The sequence below is a fragment of the Dipodomys merriami genome, unplaced genomic scaffold (assembly GCF_024711535.1).
Source record: "Dipodomys merriami isolate MVZ:Mamm:240054 unplaced genomic scaffold, mDipMer1.0.p SCAF_14, whole genome shotgun sequence".
NCBI classification, from domain to species: Eukaryota; Metazoa; Chordata; class Mammalia; order Rodentia; family Heteromyidae; genus Dipodomys; species Dipodomys merriami.
The window spans coordinates 36,884,662-36,901,128 of record NW_027202715.1 but is presented as its reverse complement, the minus strand read 5'-3'; the positions used below and the strand labels follow the sequence as shown (position 1 = coordinate 36,901,128).

At 41.9% G+C, this 16,467-nt stretch overlaps 1 pseudogene; it reads right to left on the bottom strand.

The window, feature by feature from the left end:
- Window positions 1-2,840: 2,840 nt before the first annotated feature.
- On the bottom strand, window positions 2,841-2,984 carry LOC138825671 (thymosin beta-15A pseudogene; annotated as a pseudogene).
- Window positions 2,985-16,467: the final 13,483 nt, after the last annotated feature.

The window sequence follows — 16,467 nt, the reverse complement described above, 5'->3', positions numbered from 1 at the left end:
CTTGCCTCAGTCTCCTGAATGCTGGAATTATAGACATGTATATAAGTATTGCTTTAGAAAAAGAAAGGAAAAAGGGGGAAAGAGGGAGGGAGGGGAGGAGGAGGGAAGGAAGAGAGGGAGGGAGAAAGACAGTGTATGATTTTTTAGAACAAGAATATTTTAAGAAATGTTCCTAGAGTGTTTGAAAGCCATTGGTTTCTACATCAAGTCTTGGCTAGCTATATCCACACCACAAAGTTGGGGGGGGAGGTGGGTGCCATTAGATTCTGAATGGATTTCTACCCACCTCACAGGACACCGGGAAGATGAGAAGAAACAGCTATGGAACTGAGAGAGTTCTGGGAGCCTGGGAGCCTTTCTAGATATGAATGAAGTTTCAGGGGAGATGAGAATAATTTGTGCTAATAAATTGTATTTCTAAAAACAAAACAAGAGGTCGACATGTGATTTTGTCCTTGGGCCTAGGGCTTCTGACAAAAGACAAGTGCTGGTGGCCTATACCTATAATCCTCAGCTACTCAGGAGACTTGAGATCTGAGGGCTGAGGTTCTATGCCAGCCTGGGCAGAAAAGTCCATAAGACTCTTATCTCCAGCTAACCATTGAAAAGCGCAAATTGAGTCCAATGTTGAATATTATTGAAAACAAAAACAAAAAAATCACAAGCCTCCTCCTAAATGTTGATGTGAATTACAAAAAAAGAGCTCACTGCTTCATTACTCTATTTTTCTTTATAAGAAACTCAAAATTGTCCCTATATTTATAAGTGATTTGTGTTTTTTATTTAGGAAACATTTCCTATTTACTTGGAGTTTTAATAATAGGTTTTCACAGGCCGTTGCAGGAAAGATTCACTAGTTGTGTAGGCCTTGACTTTCAAATACTTATCTTGTAATTTTTCCAGAGCATCATCTTCTACCTGCTTCTGGACAAAGTATGTGGGAGAAGTTTCGAGTCTGAGGAATTCATAATTAACACCCAACTGGATTTACTTACCTTGCCAAGGACAAGATGGAATGACTCAGGGAGGGTTCCTGAACATAAAAGCAATGAAATAATTTACCAAAATATTTTTAAGTAGAGAGGTATGGTAGATGTCCACATAGTTTTAAGCCAGAAATCAGGGAGATAACATTGCTCCAAATAAAAGCAAAGGTTAGAGCAATATATCCCTGAACCGTGAAGATACTAACAGATACAGACATCCCTAATATTATGTTTATGTAATGACTTCAAATTTGCAGTTCTGAAGATATTTCTCACTTACTTGCTTCCCTAGTTCAGAAACAGAATGACCTTAAGAGAAATCAAATTAGCCGGGCGCTGGTGGCTCACGCCTGTAATCCTAGCTACTCAGGAGGCTGAGATCTGAGGATCGTGGTTCAAAGCCAGCCCGGGCAGGAGAGACCGTGAGACTCCTATCTCCAATAAACCACCAGAAAAACCGGAAGTGGCGCTGTAGCTCAAGTGGTAGAGTGCTTGCCTTGAGCTGAAGAGCTGAGGGACAGCGCCCAGGCCCAGAGTTCAAGCCCCACGACTGACAAAAAAAAAAAAAAAAAAAAGAGAAATCAAATTGCCTAAACAATTAACAGGGGAAGTAAAGTCAGCATCAGCCCCTTCCCTTTAGGTAGTGTGATTGTTTATCTATTTTTGTGATATAAAAAAAAAATTAAGTAATGACAATATTTCAAGAAACGATTCATTCCCTACTGGAATTCTTCCAAGTTTGAGCCCTAGCCAGCGGTGAAGTTTATTTTGGCAAAATCTGAGAAAATAAACACTATTAATTGTGAAGCATGGAAAGAAGAATCCTGAAATACCTCTCATGTCTCTAGACCTATTACAGAACCTCACACAATCTCCTCAGCAGGCGCTCCTCAATTCCTTCCTCTTTCCCTCTAACAGCCTAAAGCTGTGTAGAGGAGACAGACAGCCACTAGGTGGCCTTCCGTATCCAAGTTCCTCCTCACCTCCAGATGCTCCCAGCTCTCTTCCTAGTCAATTAGATATTCTTTGAAGACAGCCAAGAATGGGGGGTAGAGTGGGGGATGTGGGGCAGGGCATGGTTCAGATGGTAGAGTGCCTGCCTAGCAAGCTCAGAACCTTGGGTTCAAACCCTAGGACCACCAAAACAAGAATGGCAGCCAATTTTCTTGCCTTTGTATTCATTCCCTTTTCCTAACACAAAGTGAAGCATCTTATTCAAAGGAATAGTTCAGTAACTAAGATCTTTTTATAGGAGTGATTGAGAGCTGGGGGGTGTAGCTCAGTGGTAGAGCACCTGCCTAGTGTGAGCATGGCCCTGGCTGCACGCCAGCACCACTTGCATGTACACACACACACACACACACACACACACACACACACACACACAAATTTAAATGAGCAAGTGGTACAAAAACCAACCTAAACAACGTGGATCTGAGGTTTTATTGTAATCAGGCCCTGACTAGAGCCAGTTGCCTTGGCTGATGAATGATGAAAAGAGAATCGCAGAGTGCTTTATCGTAAATGAAAATTAAGAGGCTATAAAAGCATGATTATGAAGCAGAAGGCACCCATCGTAGGTTAAACTGATTCACTCTGTAGGAGGCACAAGGATCACACCCACAAAGGTCATCAATGTGAGGTTACTGACCACATGTCATCTACCATCTGAAATTTCACTTTAAAAACAAACTGAAGGGGACATTGGCTACTGATGACCTCTTAGCCTGGAATATAGAAAACATCTCCAGGTGCCTCACATCTCCACAAACACATAGCTTTACAGAAATAAGCCTAAATTAAGCAAGAATGTCAGGGGATGTTGAAGCTTGCTCTTGAGAGGCAATCTGCATTTTAGCATGTTTGGTCACACTCTTTCTCCTCCTGGATAGTTTCCCTTGAAGGAAGAATGTTCTCTCCCACCCTCTCAGTATAAGCTTTCTTCAGTTTTGATCTGTCAAACTTCTCCACTTTGGACACGTCTGGCTTATCACTCATCTTGACTGGAGGCCTAATGGCTCCCTGGAGGATGTTGGCAGGCATAGAATGCTGGCTGGCTCTGAGCCGGTTGGGTCCAGCCCCAGTTTTGAACCCCAACTTTATCACTTATTAACTAGATGGTTTTGGATATGTTATTTAACCTCTCATCCCTCACCTTTCTTAGTTGTTTCATCATTTAAAATGTGAATAAGAAAAACTCCTGCCTCACTGAGCCCTTGAAATGATTAAATAAGAGAAGATACTTTCACATAACAGGTGTCCAAACCATGTACTTAACCATTGCCTCAAATCTTTGAATAGTTTGCCATATTTGCATACATTCTAACTTCTAATCTCTTTGTATCATACATAGCTGATCTCCGTTTTTAAAGAAAAGAAAGAAAGAAAAAGGAAAGGAAAGTAGGGCCAGATAGGGGCACATGCTTGTATTTAATCTCAGCTACTCAAGAGGCTGAGGTAGGAAGACTATGGTTCTGTGGTTCAAGGTTAGCCCAAGCACAATTACCCAGCCTTGATATGAGAAACAAATAAAAAAGCAAAATGATTGAGGCTCAAGTGGTAAGATGTGGCTCACAGCTATAATCTTGGCTACGCAGGCAGCTCTGAGGATCATGGTTCGAAGCCAGTCTGGGTAGACAAATCCACAAGACTTTTATCTCAGTTAACCAGCAAAAAGCCAGAACTGAAGGCATGGCTCAAGTGGTAGGGCCCAACCTTGAATGGAAAAAAGCAAGCGAGAACGTAAGGCTGAGATCTTATTGAGGAAGAGCTACTGGCAATTGTTTCTTGAGCCCTTCATTCTGATTTTAGAACTTTTATGTATTTCTGGTGCCAGGAAATATGCTCTCCTGCATTTCTCCCATGAAGAACAGGAAAAAAAAAGTCCTGCTTTACTTTCCCATGGATGTCTGGGAACCACACTTTCCCTTGGTAACCTAGCCTAGTGCCTGGCACAGAATCAGATGCATCTATATGACTGAGTTGCTTCATTCCCTTCACCCCTTCCCCTTGCATGGACTCCAGACAGAGTTGTTTCCTTTTATTTTTGTCTGATCATTTTAAATATCATTTTTATGTTGCAAACTTAAGACTTTCCTCTGACATTCCTATCAGAACAGAACTCAGATTTCAAGGCAGAACAATTCATATACATTGATTCTTCCTTAATTCACTCCATAAACATTTATTGTCTAAGAAGAGCCGAAGTAGTTTAGGTGAAGAGTGATTTGCTTTCTCAGTAAGCTTGCTTTTTAACATTTTTAATAAAAATAATGTCTGACTGTAGCGACATCTAGTGGTAAGTCAAACTCCCAACTAAAGGAGTCTGTTTTTTTTCAAGTGTAGTTCAGGCAAACATCCAATCCAACATTCTTTGTTAATGAGAAGTACTAACTTACTTCATTCAAAGCACTTTCTTGTTAATGATTCCTGAATGTTAAAAACCTTTTCTGTTGGAATAGTACTGTTATTTTTGCTGAAAAGTCATAAACCAAGCTTCCAGGCAGCCTTTTTGGAAGGACCATGCTTGGAACAGTGCACCAAACCTTGAATTAAATGGTGAGGAGCCATGACTAATACAGTATTGCCTCGTGTTATTAATTGATGGGTTCCAGGACTTTTCAGCTCACAAGGGACACATCATTATCTAGAAGGAATTCATGTGCCTGATTAGCATTTTTCATATAATGTGTTATTCAAGTGATTACTCAAACTATCCATTTCAATTGGCCATGTCAGACACTATAACTAAAATACTGTGCATTTGCCAGAGAGGGAAAAAAGAAAGGGTTAAAAATAATGCTTTTGAGCTGAGCACCAGTGGCTCACGCCTGTAATCCTAGCTACTCATGAGGCTTTGAACCGTGATCTTCAAGATCTAAGGCACTGTGGCTTAAGTGGTAGAGGGCTAGCCTTGAGCCTTGAGCTGAGGAATAGCATCCAGGCCCAGAGAGTTCAAGCCCCAGAACAACAACAGCAAAATGCTTTTAAGTTGGACACTGGTGGCTTATGCCTGTAATCCTAGCTACTCAGAAGGCTGAGATCTGAGGATCATGTTTCAAAGCCAGCCCAGGCAGAAAAGTCTCTGTGAGACTCTTATGTCCAATTAACCACTCAAAAACCAGAAGGGAAGCTATAGCTCAAAGTGGTAGTGTGCTAGCCTTGAGCAAAAGAACTCAGGGACAGGGCCCAGGCCCTGAGTTCAAGCCACTCAACCAGAGAAGAAGAAGAAGGAGAAGGAGAAGGAGAAGGAGAAGGAAGAAGAGGAGGAGGAGTAGGAGGAGGAGGAGGAGGAAAGAAAATGCTGAAAGAAATAGCTAATAATTCTCCAATAACTAATTGCCAACTCGTAACTGTCAACTACCCATGTTGGTGCCAGAATTTTATCAGTGGCTATGCCTTTTTGGCTATATGTCCTTATGGTTATAAGAAGCTGCCGCAGCTCTGAACATCACCTCTTTGCCCAAGCAAAAATAACTTATTTTATTTACTTAGCATTGCTAGGAATGGGATATAGAACCTTGTGCATGCTAGGCAAGTATTTACTGCTGAGCTACATGTCTACCTTGAAGAGGGAAAAATGATCTTAATGGATTCTCCATGTAAGAATAAGAAAATCTTTCCCAAAGTGTTGCCTTCAGATTTATCCTCCTTTCAGCCTCTTTCTAAGCCAATCACTGGCTTAGAAATTAGCATAGATGGCTTGCAGAATCATTAAAGATACCCCAACCCCCAAGGTGAGACTGGGATTATCTTCCCTGAGTACCTGTCCTAACAACCTCTTTGGGGCTAGTCAAGCGAGGAAAAGAGGGCAGATGGATTTACATAAGCAGTCAGTTGAGGAGAGGATGGGAGAAGAGAATGAGGCAAGCCAGGATTCTAGCTTGATGAAGAACAAGGCTGACAACAAATGCTGGACTTAAAGAGAAAGGTTCATTTGATTTTTATTTGGTTTCAAGATAGTAGATATCTCAACATGATTAGATGCTGAAAAAAAGGCCAGTAGAAAGGAAGTGTGAGAAATTAGAAAAAGAAGTATCTGGAGCAGATGAAAAGAATAGACTCTCCCACAATGTCCCAGAGTTGGAGCTTCTGAAGACCAAATTCATAACTGTCTATCTAATGGGAAGATTATAGTTTGAGCCCTGCCCCAGAGAAACTCATGAGACCCCCACAGTTGGGAGCAATGGGGCACTTCCCTCATTCCAAGCTATATGGGAGGCTCACATTGGGAAGACTGCAGTTCCAGGGCAACTTGGGCAAAGACTGAAAGACTCCATCCATTTCAACATAAAGCAGCTGGGCATGGTCTCATGTGTCTGTCATCCCAGCTGTATGAGAAACCTGAAATGGTTGGAACACAATCCAGGTGTTCAACCTGGCCAGGAAGTGAGAACCTATCTCAAAAATAAACAGTGCAAAAAGGTGCTGGAGGTGTGGTTCAGGGGTAGAGCACTTGAATAGCAAGCACTCATGCCCTGAGTTCAAATCCCAGTACCAAAAGCAGAGAAAGTTGTTGTCTTGGACTTTTCTTTACAAGTCACTCTTGGATATGTATGGCTTGATTGCTCGCCTGACCTCCTTACTGGTGATGCCATATCTTTAGCACTTATCTGACCTTAAACATATGCTTTGAATTGTTTCTTGCTTTCTTCCCCATCTACTTAGAAAGTTAAAGACAGCAAATAATAAGGTAGATGCCATCTGTCAAGGTTTACCTAGACATCCCATTGTATCTCCAAGGGGAGGCATCTCCTCTAAAAGTATCACAGTTCAAGGCCAAGACATGAAGAGAAGAGAAATCTGGCCGGTCAGTATATATGTGATAAATACTAGTACCAATTAAGATACCCTGGGTGCAAGTAACAGGAATGAATTCTAACTTAATCAAACATAGGGAAATTCATGGAAAAGACAATGGGCATCTCAAAGACTTGAGAGAAGAGCTAGAAAACTAGACATGGAGAGAAACAAGGTCCAGTGGAACCATAAGAAGATCACAGCTAGAGCCAAGTGCCCATCTCTCTGGGCATTGCCACTGGATCACTCCATGGGGCACCATCCTTCTACCCTTCAACTCTGCTCAAGACTCAAGTTACAGAGAGAACTCTGACTTTGTTGAGCTCAGGTCATGAGACTACTGACTTCTAACTTGTCTTAGGTGGGATTTACACTGCCAACTCCATCAAAACTACAAGGAATTAGGTTAAGGCAGTTTCCCAAAAGAGGTTTAATGGTAGAACAGTGTTATATGTTCACCAAATCCTGTTTTCTTTTTGTCTCTCAGAACATAGCTAATTCAGTAGGATACTCACCAGACACTATGCTGAAAATGAATGAGGGAAAATATTGGGAGAAAATGAGGGAAAAGGTGACACTGTTTAAAAAGAAATGTACTTATTACCTGACCTATAACTGTTACCCCTTGTTCATCAGCTTTACAATAAAAATAAAAGAAAACCTTATTTCCCATCTTTTTGTTTTTAGTTAGATTAAAATCAAAATGACCTCCATATTCAAACCTGTGTGGGTATAAGATGTCAGTGAGGCTACATGTTTAAAAAAAGTTGGAAGCTGGTGGCTCATGCCTAGCTACTCAATAGGCTGAGATCTGAGGACTGTGGTTCAAAGTCAGCCCGGGGAAGGAAAATCCATGAGACTCTTATTTCCAATTAACCACCAGAAAGCCAGAAGTGGCGCTGTGGCTCAAGTGGTAGAGCTCTGGCCTTGAGCTGAAGAGCTGAGGGACAGTTCCCAGGCCCAGAGTTCAAGCCCCACAACCGACCAAAAAAAAAAAAAAAAAAAAAAAAAAGTTGGAAGGCCAGTGGGTCATGCCTGTAATCCTAGTTACTCAGGAGGCTGAGATCTGAGGATCATAATTGGAAGCCAACCCAGGCAGAAAAGTCCCCCTGAGGTTTTTATCTCCAATTAACCACTCAGAAACCAGAAGTGGTGCTATGGCTCAAAGTGGTAGAGCACTACTAGTCTTGAGCAAAAGAGCTCAAAGACAGCGCCCAGGTCCTGAGTTCAAGCCCCCCCCAAAACAAACAAACAAAAAACAGTTGGAAGGGCGAACAAATGTAATCATTCTATTCAGTATACACTATGTGGAAAATGATCTTTGTAACTGTGGGCAAGGACAGGAGGGGAAATTGAGAGATAGTGAAAGGAGTGATATTGTTCAGTAAAAGGAAAGAAATGACTCATTACTTGACTTATGAAATGATAAACCCTCTGTACAACACCTTAATAATAATAATTATTATTATTATATACATATATATACATGTATATACACATTTGAAAGTTAGGATTATAAAATGTAAGAACCTGAAAGTCTGAGTCACTACTTAGAGGAGAGACACTCAGAGAGATGACAACTGACATCAGACTGTGATGGAAATTGGAAACACAGCTTTATTTTTTTAGGCCTCTGAGATTTGGAAAATGTCCATTATAGTAGCTATCATAATTTCTCTGGGATGTTACCTCAAAAGAAAGGGGACAAGGGATGCTAGAAGAGCCTCCATGGCCAAATGTGAAGAGTCTAATTAATTATGGAACAATACTAATTTTATTCATAAGCCATAAAATTTTAATAGCTGAGAGAACCAGGTACTCAATCTTTTTATTCTACTTTTCATTCTTTTCTGTACTTATACCATATGAAAACCAAGTTATATTCATGGTGCCACTTGATAACATGAAGTAGCATAATATAAAAACCAAGGGGTATTCATCCTATAATATAATGTTCCGTGGTATGAAAACTCACTGGGCTATGGGAGGTTTTTTTGTTTGTTTGTTTTTGTCATTTGTTTTGTTTTGTTTTGCCAGTCCTGGGTCTGAAACTCTGGTCCTGGGCTCTGTCCTTGAGCTTCTTTTTCCCAAGGCTCATACTCTACCACTTGAGCCACAGTGCCACTTTCAGCTTTTTCTGAGTAGTTTATTGGAGATAAAGTACTTTCCTGCCTGAATTGGCCTTGAATTGCAATCCTCTGATCTCAGCCTCCTGAGTAGCTAGGATTACAGCTATGAGCTACTGATGCCTGGCTATGTTTTTTGTGTTTTGTTTTTTCCTAATGGAGTTCAAAAGTCACTTAAGCCTAAGTGTATGCAAAGTCTGAGATTGCACAGCATGTCTTCCAGGACACGAATGATTTGGGTAATAAAATGAATGAGTAATTTAGATTAGTATCTTTACACTAAAAGATATAGATTATGATTAGTCAGGATGCAAAACAAGAATCATGAATTGAAAAAAGGTGTGGAAACTTCAGAAAGTTGTGAGCTTGCAGTGGCCTCAGGGTTACTGTGAACAGTAGAGTAGCAGCATCAGCAGAAGGTTTAAAGTTTGACAGTCCAGCACTGTAAGAACCAGACTCTGATCTGAATGACTCAGGCTGTAACCAGCATTACCTATGTGGCCTTGGACAAGTCATTTGTCCAAGTCTCTACTTCCTCAATAGTAAAATGTGAAAAAAAAACAAAAAACAAGGTTGTTCCAAGGTCTGAAGGAGCCAGAGCAGCAGGGCAGTGGCTGACACAGGAAAGACACATAAAGGGTAGTGGTTATTGCCCCTTGGCATACTGCCATGCCAACAGACTCTTCTTAGCTATTAGGAGCACTAGAAGGAGAAAAGCTAGGAACTCACCATCTTGGTGCATCTGTTCTGTAATGGGAACATGCTGACACAACCTTTCTGCTTTCCTTCGAACTAGGCTGATTGGTTCATTGCTTCTGTGCACTATTAGAATGAATTTGGAATAGCTAGAGAAGTGATGGCTGAATAAAAAATATTCATTTCTATATAGGTGGATGGCTTTTCTGCTTAGAGACCTAAAATTTAAAATGCACAGGGCTGGAGGAATAGCTTGAGCATGCCAGTTGATCAAGCAAGCTGAACAACTTGAAGGCCCTGAGTTCAAACCCCAGTAAAACAAACACACACAGACACGCAGATACGCAGACACGCAGACACACACACACACACACACACACACACACACACACACACACACACACACACACACACACACACACACACACACACACACACACACGCCTCACTTGGATGAGACTTATATGTTTCTTTTTCAAGAAACAATTGTTAGCTGGGCGCCAGTGGCTCACACCTGTAATCCTAGCTACTCAGGAGGCTGAGATCTGAGGATTGCTGGTTCAAAGTCAGCCCAGGCAGGAAAGCCTGTGAGACTCTTATCTCCAATAAACCACCAGAAAACCGGAAGTGGCACTGTGGCTCAAGTGCTAAAGCACTCACCTTGAGCTGAAGAGCTCAGGACAGCACCCAGGCCCAGAGTTCAAGCCCCACCACCCACAAGAAAGAAAGAAAAAGAAAAAAGAGAAACAATTGTTTTGGTGCTGTGCCAAAGCAAACATTTGACTCAATGCTTTCTGGGATCTTGGAATATATATTCTTATTAAAAAGCAGAAACAGATTGTATTTTTCTTCAGTTGTCGAGCATGTAGAATCAAGTTTGTAGAGCAAACGAGGCAGAAGAGAAAACAGCAGAATGTCATAAAGAAGAACAGGGACAGCCCAGATTAAAGCAATAAGCATCTCTGTGTGTATGCGGGTCTCTACCTCTCTCTTTATCCTTTTCTCCTTTCCTTTGAAATCAAATCATTTTTTGTTTTTATTCTATCAACTTTTTATGTTACTTTTTACTAGCTCATCTACCCATATAGTTCAAATGTTAAAGTATAAAGAGGATTTAGTGAAAAGTCTCCTCCGAGTCTGCCCTTAGGCTGCCAAATTCCTCTCCCCAAAGGCAGCCAAGGTTGACACTTTCTCCAGTTTCCTCCCAACATAATCCCGTTCTCAAACAAATAAGCACATACTCTTCCTAGACAAGAACCTTGCCCTTTCCACTTAGGAATCACACAGGTGATGCCACACCCATGCATGGAAAGTTTCCTTGTTCTTGTTTATTTATCTTTTAAAAATGGAATGATGCTTTTATTATTTTATTGTCATACCACTGCTGTCACATGGAGCCATGGAGTCCTTGAAAGGTGCTGGACACCCTAGTGTTTCACATGCTTGGAACAGACACTTACACGGGCAGAACACATCTGAGGAATATGTTGAGGACAGTCGGGCACACAGTTCGCAGGACCCCACGCATGGCATGAACTCTGACTCTTGAGCTGAAGGTGTGTGGAAGCTTTTCCTCCCATGCAAACCTGCCATACCTGGGCAGCCATGGGGGGTGCCTGCGACCACAACACTTAAATGTGATGCCAATGCTCCACAAAAGCCACTTGTGCTGTGGTTGGCATAAACAACCTATGGTGTCCCCTAGATAGCAGTTACGTGATCAAGAGTTGAGTGGTTCACAACAAGACTGTAAATGGTATTTTTTCCCTAAAAATGTACTGTCTATTGTCATAATAAAAATGTTTAGTAAAAAAGGACAGATCTAAAACTCTTCCTGCCTTTTATGTTGGAAATTAGTTTAATATCTACAGTATTGAATGCATTTCATTGGCATTGAGGTTATTTTAAATTGCATTATATTTGATTTCAAGCATGTACCATGACCAGTAGTTCAGTTGTTCTCCCATTACAATACAGCTGCAATATGCACAGCCTTTTTGCATAAAAATGTGTATATTTGCAAGATAGATCACTCAAATGGAATTTCTGAGTAAGAATGTAAATTTAGCCAGGCACTAGTGGCTCAAGCCTGTAATAATCCTAGTTACTCAGCTGAGATATGCGGATCATGGTTTGAAAGAAGTCCTGGGTAGAAAGTCCAGGAGATTCTGTAAGCATTAGGCCCACCTTTGGTCCTCAGCTCCACCCAGACCTGAGCTCCTCCCTGCCCTGGAGTTCCCACCTTACAGCTGGCCCCTCCCTCTCTTAGCCCAGACCCACCTGAACTCCCATCTACCTCACTTCCTACCCTGATACCCTTCTGCCACCTAGATGGCAGAGGCTGCCATGTGCTCTCTCTCTGGGGCAAGGATGGCTCCTCTAATAAACCTTGTAATAATCTTTCTCCTGTGCCTGCCTGCCTCTGTGTAGTCCCCTGGGATGGATGTGACAGATCCTTTCAGATTATTGTCTCCAGTTAGACACAAAAAGCCAGAAGGAACTGTGACTCAAGTGATAGAGCATTAGTCTTGAGGACAAAAGCTTAGGGACAGCACCCAGGCCCAGAGTTGAAGCCCCAAGACTGGCAAAAAATATATATTATATATATATATATATATATATATAATAGATATGCATATATATGAAAGGTATTCTAATTGCCTTTTATAAAAGTTGTCCAATGTCTACCCTTAGAGCTACAAAGTATCACAGTTTTGACTTTCTAAAGGACAACTGGGGGAAAAAAAAAATCAGAGAACTTTCTGTGACTCCTTGGCCTTAGGCCAGTTGTACTGTTTGCTACTCCTTTGCTTTGACTGTTTGGGATAGATAATTTGGAACTCTTCTATAGATTAGAGTCATTTACTTTACAAGTTTAAACTGAACATTACATTAAAGATCTTTCCAATTTATATGCTGATTCAGTTGTTTCAGTCTGTCAGAACATCTTGAATTAGTTTGAAGGTTTGATGATAGTCTTTTTTTTATGAATGGTTTGAAATCAAATAAATATATATATATATATATATATATTTCAGGACCACATATATCTATGCAAGTGCTCTACTACTCAGCTACGTCACCAGCTCCTGATATTGTTTTTGGACTCATTTACTCTCAAAAATTACTCAATACACTGGCACATTTATATGTGTGTGTGTGTATGTATGTATGTATATATATATATTTATATATATATAAATCTCTTATTAGATGCGAGCTGGCTTCCTCTACTTTTTCTGCCTTTAAACTATTGTGGTATCTCAAGTCTTGTAGCCTCTTGAAAACTCTAGTATATACTTATGAAAGACCACTAAACAGACTAGTGTAAGGTATATGAAGTAGGTAGGTTTCATTAGGTAGCTAATGAAGCGAACACCACAAACTATTCAGGCAGGAAAAGAAGTTTATTTACCCAACTGCTTCCCCTCCCAGCATGGTTGAGAGGCATGGCTGAAAAAGAAAAGGGGTGACCCACCCCTGGGCCAGGACTTATCTAGGCCAGGGACAGGGAGAAGTGTGGCCAGATGGGGGAAAGGTGTGGCCACACTGGATCTGGATGTAACCTCAGGGTCTGGGAACCACCTATGGTCAGATGGGAGGCATGTGACCAGGGGCAGCCCAGGATGTGACCTAGCAGGAGGGGAAGGTAACTGCTTCCAGGTCTGCCAGTTATCTGGGTAACAGATACTGGGTGGAAACTTAACCCGGAGGTAGGGAGGTGTCCCTGTGCAGACCTTACAACTAGAAACATTCTTAACATTATTATCCAAAATAATTTTTATATCTTAAGTCCCTAAAAAGGGCCTTAAAGACCTATAGACCACACCTTGAGAGTAGTTGGTTTAATTTCATTATACTTTATAATTCTTATCCCCTGTATAATTTATTTTTTTTGGGGGGGGGGGGCAGGTAGTGGGGCCTGAACTCTGGGCCTGGGCGCTGTCCCTCAGCTCTTCAGCTCAAGGCTAGGTGCTCTACCACTTGAGCCACAGCACCACTTCCGGCTTTTTTCTTTTTGCTTATGTGGTGCTGAGGAATCGAACCCAGGGCCTCATGCATGCAAGGCAAGCGCTCTACTCTACCACTGAGCCACCTTCCTAGCCCCTCTATATTAGTTTTATCTCTCTGATGTTTTGGGATATCTTCGAACCATGATCAAGAACACCTAGAAAAGCCAGTGCTGGTGGTTCATGCCTGTAATCCTAGCTACTCAGGAGGCTGAGATCCAAGGATCATGATTCAAAGCAAGCCCAGGAGGTAAAGTCCATGAGACTCTTATCTCCAATAAACCACCAGAAAACCAGCAGTGGTGCTGTGGCTCAAGCGGTAGAGCACTCGCCTTGAGCTGAAGAGATGAGGGACAGTGCCTAAGCCCAGAGTTCAGGCCCTATGACCAAAAAACAAAAAACAAGAATACCTAAAAAATCTGTAAGAAAGGTCAAGTATTTAGACTCAGAAACAAGCTTTGTGGCTGGAAGTTTCCAGCTGCTGACACCATCAGGTTCCTGACCTTAGTGCAGTATATTGATATTGCCTGGCACACCCTGCACACTTTTTCTCCTCCTATGCTTATCTCTGCTGAAGTGTGATTTTGTTTTCTTAACCTTGGCTGGCAGCTTATTACTGATAGAGGCTACTTCCTTTGCTCCATGACTAGGCTTACTGGGATTAATCCTGGATGGTTACCAGAATCCTGGAAGCTTAGTAGAAAAGATCCCGGCTCTTGTTTCTGAACCCAGTAGAACCTTGTCCTGTGGACCGGGCAGCTGTGGCACAACCTCCCTGTTCTGTTTTGATAGCAGACATACCTGCTCTCCACCCTCCCACCATAAAGTCCCACCCCCAATTTCTAGAGAATGGGCATTGCCAAGGTTCATGGTTTCTCTACAAAGTTTTCCAAGTTTAAGCCGGGTGCTGGTGGCTCACGCCTGTAATCCTAGCTACTCAGGAGGCTGAGATCTGAGGATCCCGGTTCAAAGCCAGCCCAGGCAGGAAAGACTGTGAGACTCCTATCTCCAATAAACCACCAGAAAGCCGGAAGTGGTGCTGTAGCTCAAGTGGTAGAGCGCTCGCCTTGAGCTGAAGAGCTGCTGAGGGACAGTGCCCAGGCCCAGAGTTCAAGCCCCACAACCGACCAAAAAAAGAAAAAAATAAACAAAGTTTTCCAAGTTTAGTTTCAATTTTAGTTTTCAAATAACCTAAAACATGTCAGGATCTTTGTGAATCACTGATGGTACCTGGTAGTGATCTTGAAAAATTCTAGACAAATATGGAAACTGTATTACCTTTGATGGAAGGAACCAAAAGGCCACTTAGAAGCATGCTTGGGTTAGTATCTAGGCTTCATGTGTCCAAATAACCCCATACGACTCCAATTCTAATGCCTTCTATTGACCACAGACCCATATACACTTGGATCAGAAGCCAGGGTAGTACAAGGAAATCTGGCTCTCTTGCCACTAGATTATCCTAGACATACCAATTATACTTAGTTGGTGAACAGATAAAAAGCTACAGATGGGTTCAGTGTAGTGTATGGGAAACATTCCCCAATCAGAGTAAAGCACAATGCTAACTGGAAAGATGGGACCAGTTATGCATAAAAGGAGTGATACTCAGCAGCCCCTCCATGCAATGAAACCTGCCCAGCAAGTCCTGTGTTTGTGCCTGGGGATGGGAGGGGTGTGGGGGGGGGGTGGCAGGAGTGGAGTTTGCACTCTGAAAGATCCCCTAGTCCTGAGCGAGACTGCGCAGGAGTAAGGACCCTGAGAGATTGAGAGAGTGAACTCTACAATAAATATTAGTAGTTTAATACCAAATGGATTTTGTGTACTTTTTTTAGCCTACAGGTCTATGGCACTCATTTGTAGGATGAGTTGGGCAAATAACATTCTACTTAACACATGAAAAATAAAGTAGCTCAGGTATAAGTGATTAGCTTAGCTAGAAAGTGACAAAACCACACTGAAACCACCTTCTAACTCTTGCCCCATGCTATGTTCATTGTGGACTACTAGGTGAGAAGCTAGAGAAGAAACAAACTCTACAGCTGAGTCACTGAAGGCTAACAGGCTTCACAGGGCCAATAAGCTATCCTGAGGAAGACAGGGAAGAAAAAGGAATGTTCTAACAAGAGTGAGTGGGAAGGCTGCCCCAAGTATCAAATTTATGTTGAGAAGTGGGTAACTGGGTTGGAGAATAATCTGGAAGGACTCTTAGGGGTAGAACACAACAGTGCCTCTGATCATATAAAATATCTATCAAAATGAAACTCCAGGGAATAGAAACACAGTTTTGGGGGTCTTTTTTTTCTTTCTTGTTTATTCATTTTTTATTTTTTGCTAGTGCTGGGGCTTGAATTCAGGGCCTGGCCTCTGTCCCCAAGTCTCTCTGTACTCAAGGCTAGTGTTCTACCACTTGAGCCAAAGCAGCGCTTCCAGCTTTTTTTGGAAGTAAGAGTCTCACAGACTTCACTGCCTGGGCTGGCTTTGAACTGCAATCCTCAGATCCCAGCCTCTTGGGTGGCTAGGATTACAGGCATGAGCCACCAGTGCTTAGCTTATTTGTTCATTTTTATACCTTTGGGAGGTAAAGGGGGAGCACGAAATAGAGTGGCATCGGGGGAATAAATGCAGCAGTGGCATTCAGTAGCTACAACTATGTTGAAAATGAACTGCACAATTTGTGGGTGGGGACAGGAGGAAAAACTGGGAGACAACAAGGGAAGGGGTGACACTGTCTAAAAAGAAATGTGCTCATTACCTGAGCTATGAAATGGTAACCCCTCTGTACATCACCTTTAAAGTAGCAATAAAAAAATTTAAGCAGGGCTTTGGGAGGATTAATGTGGCGCTAAC